The 7,232-nt window shown below is 36.6% G+C and overlaps 1 pseudogene; it reads left to right on the top strand.

Annotated features, from left to right (window-relative positions):
• Positions 1-1,320: 1,320 nt before the first annotated feature.
• Positions 1,321-3,834, top strand: LOC124083895 (PRELI domain containing protein 3B-like; annotated as a pseudogene).
• The last annotated feature ends 3,398 nt before the right edge of the window (positions 3,835-7,232 follow it).

The raw sequence follows: 7,232 nt of genomic DNA, 5'->3' as shown, positions 1-7,232 counted from the left end.
TTCTGTGGTATATGGGATACACATGGTCCTGGTCCTTGAGGCACTTAAAACCAAATAGAGAAAACTCACATGTGAAGCTTATATTTAAAGGTTGATAAATCTAATAAAATACAGGCTGTCCTGAGAACATTTAGGACAAGGTGGAATTTAGTAAGATGTACTTTGGGAAAGCCTGGTTTAATTGTTTAATGAATAAACGTTATCTTTAGGTGAACAATCACAAATTGTTTCTAATTTACTATGGACATGACATAGTGCTAGTGATATTTTAAAAATATAGAGGAATAAGACAGGAAACTTGCTTTTAAAACTTCTCCAGTCGAGGTGACAATCAATAAAAAGAATGACATAAATAATGCAAGCCAGAATAAAATTACACATAAATCTGCATGGCTCAGTTACCCATTAAAATGCTATCTATCTTCCAGACAAGTTTCATGGTTTCTGGGAAATACTCTCCCAACTCTGAATCCCACTGCACCATGGGGGATTTTTTTTTCTGTACTTATGCCATACTGCCTTAAGGGAAAGTTATTTGTATGTATCTCTGATCTACCAGGCTAAACAGTCAAACTTGTGCTATGAACACTGGATGTTTTCCCCAGAGCATTCAGTCATTTGGGGGAACCAATGGGTAAGATATAATGAGTAAGATACCAAACTTTGTTGCCATATGACTGGCTGAATCCTGTATCTGACATTGAACACCTGTGTGACTTTGGGTAAATCCTTAAAAGTCTTCAACTTCAAATTTCTCATTTGCAGAAGAGATCATAATATTCATATCTACATAATCATATATTGTTTTAACAGAGATGATGCATATAAATGATCTAGTGCCTTTTTAGTTAGTACTCTCAGTAATGAGAGATGTTGTTGTTATGACTTAGTTACAGCACAGTGCTCTGCCTTAAGTGTTTGTGTAATATACATATTGGGAGAAAGGGAGCTGGAGGCCAGGCCAGGCCCCAAAGCACATGGTCCATTGCCTCCCTGTCTCTTGCAAGGTCCCAACACAATAAAGATGGAAGAAGTTTGAAAAGATCCCTTGGGTCAGACTAACTACTTACTGTATTGAGGCCAAGGAACAGCAAGATGAAATAAATGATGTTGATTAGACATTGATATGGAAAAGCTTGATGATGAGGATGGAAAAACTCAATATTTGGACTGAAATGTTCATATTTAATAGAAGACAAAGGATAAGACTACAAATGAAAGGAATGCAGAAGATACGGTTTTCAAGAATGATGACCTCACCAATTATGATCAATAGGAACTAGGTGGTGGGTAGGTGCAGTGTCTGAACTGGGAAAGGACATGGTCCACTGGTTGGGACTTCTTTGCTCTGGAACGTGGGCTCCACCAGGCCTGTGCACTGAACAGGGGGAGTGTGGGGTGACACGCAGGTGTATCTCTGTGCCTCATCATCCACTAGCACTGCCTAGACAGCCCACAGGCCTAAGCACTGTGAAGATCTGAACTTTGGAGCACATCTTTGACCACTAGTGGGAAGTTCTACATCTGCCACGTAGAAATACCCAAACCATATAAACAGGAATGTGGTTAGAGTTGGTGTGCTAGACAGACATATAGATATCTCTGGAAAGCTGCAGAGCCACAGATGCCTCAACACAGAGTGGGAACTGCTTTCCATGGTGAAGTCTCTTATTGGTGCAACAAAAACCAAAACATGGGCAAAAATACTCTGTAGTTACCCTGTAAAGAAAACAATGGAACTACAGAACACTAAAGAAAGAAATTAAAGAAGACCTTAGAAGATGGAAAGATCTCCCTTGTTCTTGGATAGGCAGAATTAATATTGCAAAATAATCTCACTGATTATAATTAATAGAAACTAGGTAATGGGTAGGTGCAGGGTCTGATTCAATGCAATTCTAATCAAAATCCCAGAGATATTCTTCTTAGAAATAGAAAAAGCAATCATGAAATTCAGCTGGAAAAATAAGAGAGACAGAATAGCCAAAGCAATCCTTAGAAGAAAAGTGAAGCGGGAGGCATCAAAACACCAGGCCTTAAACTATACTACAAAGCTGTAGTAACAAAAACAGTGTGGTATTGGCACCAAAATAGATCTGTAGACCAATGGTACAGAATAGAGGACATAGAGACAAACCCACATGAATACAGTTATCTCATACTACACAAAGGTGCCAAAAACATATATTGGAAAAAAGAATGGGAGAAAATTTTTACCACATGCATATCAGATAGAGCACTAATGTCCAGAATATATAAAGAACTCAAAAAACTTAACACCAAAAAGTAAATAAATAATCCAATAAATAAATAACCCAATCAATAAATGCATTAAGGAACTGAACAAACATTTCTAAGAAAATATAGAAATGATCAACAAATACATGAAAAAAAATGTTCAACATCTCTAGCAATTACAGAAATGCAAATCAAAACTACTCTAAGATTTCATCTCACTCTAGTCAGAATGGCAATTATCAAGAATACAAGCAACAGGGCCAGACCCAGTGTCTCACACCTGTAATCCCAGCTGCTCAGGAGACTGAGACAGGAGAATTGCGAGTTCAAAGCCATTCTCAGCCAGGATGAGGCACTAAACAACTCAGTGAGACCCTATCTCTAAATAAAATACAAAATAGGGATAGGGATGAGGCTTAGTGGTCAAGCACCCCTGAGTTCAATCCCTGGTAAGAAGAAGGAGAAGGAGGAGAGGGAGAAGGAGAAGGAGAAGGAGAAGAAGGAGAAGGAGAAGGAGAAGGAGAAGAAGACAAGCAACAATAAGTGTTGGTGAGAATGTGGGGGGAAAGGCACACTCTTGCTTTGCTAGTGGGACTGCAAATTGGTGTAACTAATCTGGAAAGCAGTATGGAGATTCCTTAGAAAATTTGGAATGGAACCACCATTTGCCCCAGCTATCCCATTCCTCAGTCTATACTCAAAGGACTTAAAAACAGCATACTACAGGGACAGCCTCAGCAACATTTATAGCAGCACAATTTATAGTAGCTAAACTGTGGAACTAACCTAGATGCCCTTCAGTAGATGAATGGATAAAGAAACTGTGATATATATATATATATATCCGAGCATTAAAAGAGAATAAAATCATGACATTTGCAGATAAATGGATGGAGTTGGAGAATATCAGGCTAAATGAAGTAAGCCAATCCCCAAAATCCAAAGGCCAAATGTTTTCTCAGGTAAATGGATGCTGATCCCCAATGCCAGGGAGTAGGTAGAGGGTAGGGACACAAGGGAGGAATGGAGGAACTTTGGACAGGGCAAAGGGGAGGGAGGGAAAGGGAGGGGGCATGGGGATAGGAAAGATGGTGGAATGAGATGGAAATCATTACTCTAAGCACATGTAGAAGATACAAATGTTGGTGTGACTCTACTTTGTGTACAACCAGAGACCTGAAAAATTGTGCTCCATTTATATACTATGAATAGAAATGCATTCTGCTGTCATGTATAACTAATTAGAACAAATAAATAAATAAATTTTAAAAAGAAAACAGTGGAACTTAAATGTACTAATATTTAATTTACCAAAGTGGTTTCAATAGATAAGATACTTATATAAAAACTATATCCTCAAGACCTGAAAAAAAAGGTCTTTTGACCTACGAAGCCATAATAACTGTGAAAAGAGTTAGCCTCAGCAGTTATCTTGGAGGACTAATGATGGGCACAATATCTTCAAATGCTAATAATGGCTGATAAGCAAAGGAATGGATAATATATAAATTAATTGCCAAGACTGAGGAGCTGATAACTTCAGCAAGAGGAAGGATAAGAACACCAAAGGCAGCAGTTTTTGTAGAGAAATCATAATGGATGTTAGTATACAATATCAGTTCATCCAGGTCTCTCCAAGCTGACAATGTCTTTGTTTTGTTACTTTAAAAATGCAACTATAATTTCATGAGAATTCTTTTAATAAGCTGGAATAAATCTATGTGACTTTTGATGAAAGCAAAAATATATAAGGCTTCTAAATCAAAGGGATCATCTGAGATTAGTGTAGCTTGAAATGACTATAATTTTTGAGGGTTCTAGTATTTATGTGAAAATTTAATGGCTTTTTAAAAGTACTTGAAAGAAATTAGTATTGATGTTGAGTTTCCTTAAGTGGAATTTTAAAGGTTTCTAGACACTGAAACTCTACCTGGATTTGGACCAACCCGAGAACAAAGCAGAGTCCCCTCCCACAGACACACAATTGCCTCACTGTGGTAAACCAAAGCATCATGCATGAGGGAACTCACTTTGAAAGGAGAAGTGGTTAAAAAAAAAACATTAACTTATATAAATAAACTTGATCTGCCAATCATCACAGAGTTTTGATTTGGCACATAAATGATATTCTTGGAGTGGAAATCATCACTAAAAAATATTTGATTCAACAAAAATATTCTTTTATTTTATTAAAGAGTACTGAATTGGCTGGGCACAGTGGGGCATGCCAATAATATCCCACCTATTTGGGAGATTGAGACAGGAGGGTCACAAGTTTGATGCCAGCCTGGGCAATTTAGGGAACCCCTGTCTCGAAATAATAAATAAATAAACAAGGCTGCGGATGCAGACCAGTGGTAAAGCATCCTTGGGTTCAATCCCCAGAACCTAAAAAGAAAAAATTTAAAAAAATTAAAGCATACTGTATTGGTTTACCAAAGTTTTGTAATAAAATTATTACCTGAAACAAATAATAACAAAAAAAAGAAAGAAAGAAACTAGGTTGAGTGAAGCAGAGTCTAAGAGACCAATAAGTGATATCCATGTTAAATAACAAAGCTGTCAGATCTCAGATCTAAGACACAGCCCTGTGCTCTTTGTTACACTCTGTGATAATGTATCAAGTAAGCGTGGGCCTAGATAAATGAGGAGCTGGGGGAAATTACAATATCATATTTAGGGATGGTTAGTTGCCATGAGCTGCAATTGCCTAGACCATAATTCTGAAAATGAATTCTTAGGATGGCATGTAGCCTACAATGACCCACCAAATACTTCCTTATGAAATTATAATTTTCCGTAAGAATAACCTTGTCACATGGTTATCATGGACCTTATTACTCACTTAGGGTATCTTTTTAACAGTAGATCTTGAAGAATTGAATGCATTGTATAAAAAAAGAGGTAAGAAAAGAGTTACATATTTCCCCAGGAATCTTTTGGAAGAGAACTCAGATTTCTCTAAAACATTTTAACAAGCTACTTTCAGTCTTGCATTTGCTACATGATTACATATAGCAACTGATTACATAATGATAAAATTGACTATTTTAAAAGATCTGTTTTTACCTTCCTGAAATAATAAAACACTTTGATCTTGTTATATGCTAATGACTTTCTCAATCAAGATAAAAAGTTGAAGGTGCAATGTTTGATTTTTTTTTTCCTAGTACTGTGATTAAAGTCATGGAAACATTTTGTTTATTTCCATTCCCATTCTTCTCCACACCGTGACCTGGGGAAGTTTGTTCTTGAAGACCTTTGTTAGAATTGTGAATGTTTTCCCATAGAAATAATGCTAAGAATTAAGATATATACCATATTTGAAATATTACTGGTTCTATACTCCAAGTGTCTAATATACAGGCTAAACCACAAAGTTCAGTCAATAGTAATATTCCTGGTGTGTTACAAATTAATTTTTAAACACACAATCTGTTCAAAATGTCAGGATTCTATGAACACTTTAAAATTGGGCCATCAATTACATTTAGACAATTCCTGTTAGATGACAAGCGTGTTCGTAGTAGCAAATTTTACACCCAAGGAGGCTCTTACATAACAGATTTCTAAACTCATAGGGAACCAAGGCTAGAATTATCTTCAGAACCACTCAAGCTGCCTCCTCATTTTAAGTAAAGAAACTGAGGCCAAAGACAACAAAAGAGGTGAAATTATTTGTATACTCCAGAAGTTAAGAGGCAAGCTAGGACTTGAAACTATTACCAAATTCCATGGATTCTATTTAGTTGATAAAATGATTTTTATTTATTTATTCTTCATTCATGTATTGAAGAATCATTTACTATGGCCTCCAGTGTGCAAAATCTTCTAGCTGCTGAGAAAATTCAAAGAGCCAAAACTGATTTTTGCCCTTAATTAATTAAAATCTAATTGGGCATAAAGACAGAGCATTAGAAAACTAAATTGCTGCACAAGAGTTACATAAACATAAAAGTTATGTCAGCATACATGATTAAATGTGAATTGAATTATTCAGATAATGTGTTACAAATTCAGAAGACAAATAAGTCAGAGTGGATTTCAGGGGTCAGAAAAACCTTCATAAAAGATAAAATTCAGATCTACCCACACATCTGTCCATCCCATGGGTACTTTCGAGTGCCCAGTATTCTCCATATACTATGCCAAATTGTAGGAATAGAAGTATGAAAAACATTGTTCATGATTTCCAAGATTCATAGTCTAATGGGAATGACAAGGAGAAGGGGACGAGGAGCATGAGGAAGAGGGTCCGTGTGGCATGCTTAGGAGATGCTAGTATTTTAAAGATAATAGAGGTACAAATGGGATTAGGTGAAGCAAAAAAAGGTACTTAGAGAACAAGATTTAAGGAAGGACTCACACCTGGACTCTGCAAGCACAGAGTTGGCACTTTCCGGGACCCGAGAGAGAGCATCTCCATGAATTTGTACTCTGTATACCTCACTTGCCTCCCTCTAGTCCTGGCCCATTAGCGCTAAGTAGCCATCACCCAAAGTGAAAGGATGGGGCAAAGCACAGGAAAAAAGAAAAAAGGAGTAAAAACACCCTGAACAGGGTATGAATAAGATCTTCCACTAATCCCTAGATTGCCCTGAATGGGTTTTCATATATATTTCATATATAGTCTATATTCTTTCCTCATCTGCAAAATGAAAGGTTTAATCTAGACTAATGCATTTCAGACTGTGACCTGCACAACAATGTAGAATCTTAAGAAAACAACTGAGGAAAGGGCCACTGAGAGGGGAGGGCTGGAGATCTCTTGCCTTGCTTTAACCACGCTAGCCATCTTTTACTGGTTTTTGTTAAGATGATTTTTACACTTATATTTGGAATAAAGTTTTCAATTATTTTTTAAAAATTTATTAGCAAAATCAACTATCAAGTTGATCCTCTAATGATTTTTTTACACTTGTCCTTTTTATGAGGAATCTGGTTTATGCTAAGGGCGAGAGAGGATAGTTATAACTATGGTTGACTGGTGGTAC

Source organism: Marmota monax, unplaced genomic scaffold, assembly GCF_021218885.2.
Source record: "Marmota monax isolate L192 unplaced genomic scaffold, Marmota_monax_Labrador192_F-V1.1 WCK01_AAM20220418_F8-fsc00056, whole genome shotgun sequence".
NCBI classification, from domain to species: Eukaryota; Metazoa; Chordata; class Mammalia; order Rodentia; family Sciuridae; genus Marmota; species Marmota monax.
Note: the sequence above shows the minus strand (reverse complement) of the source record. Positions and strands in the feature narration are given on the sequence as shown.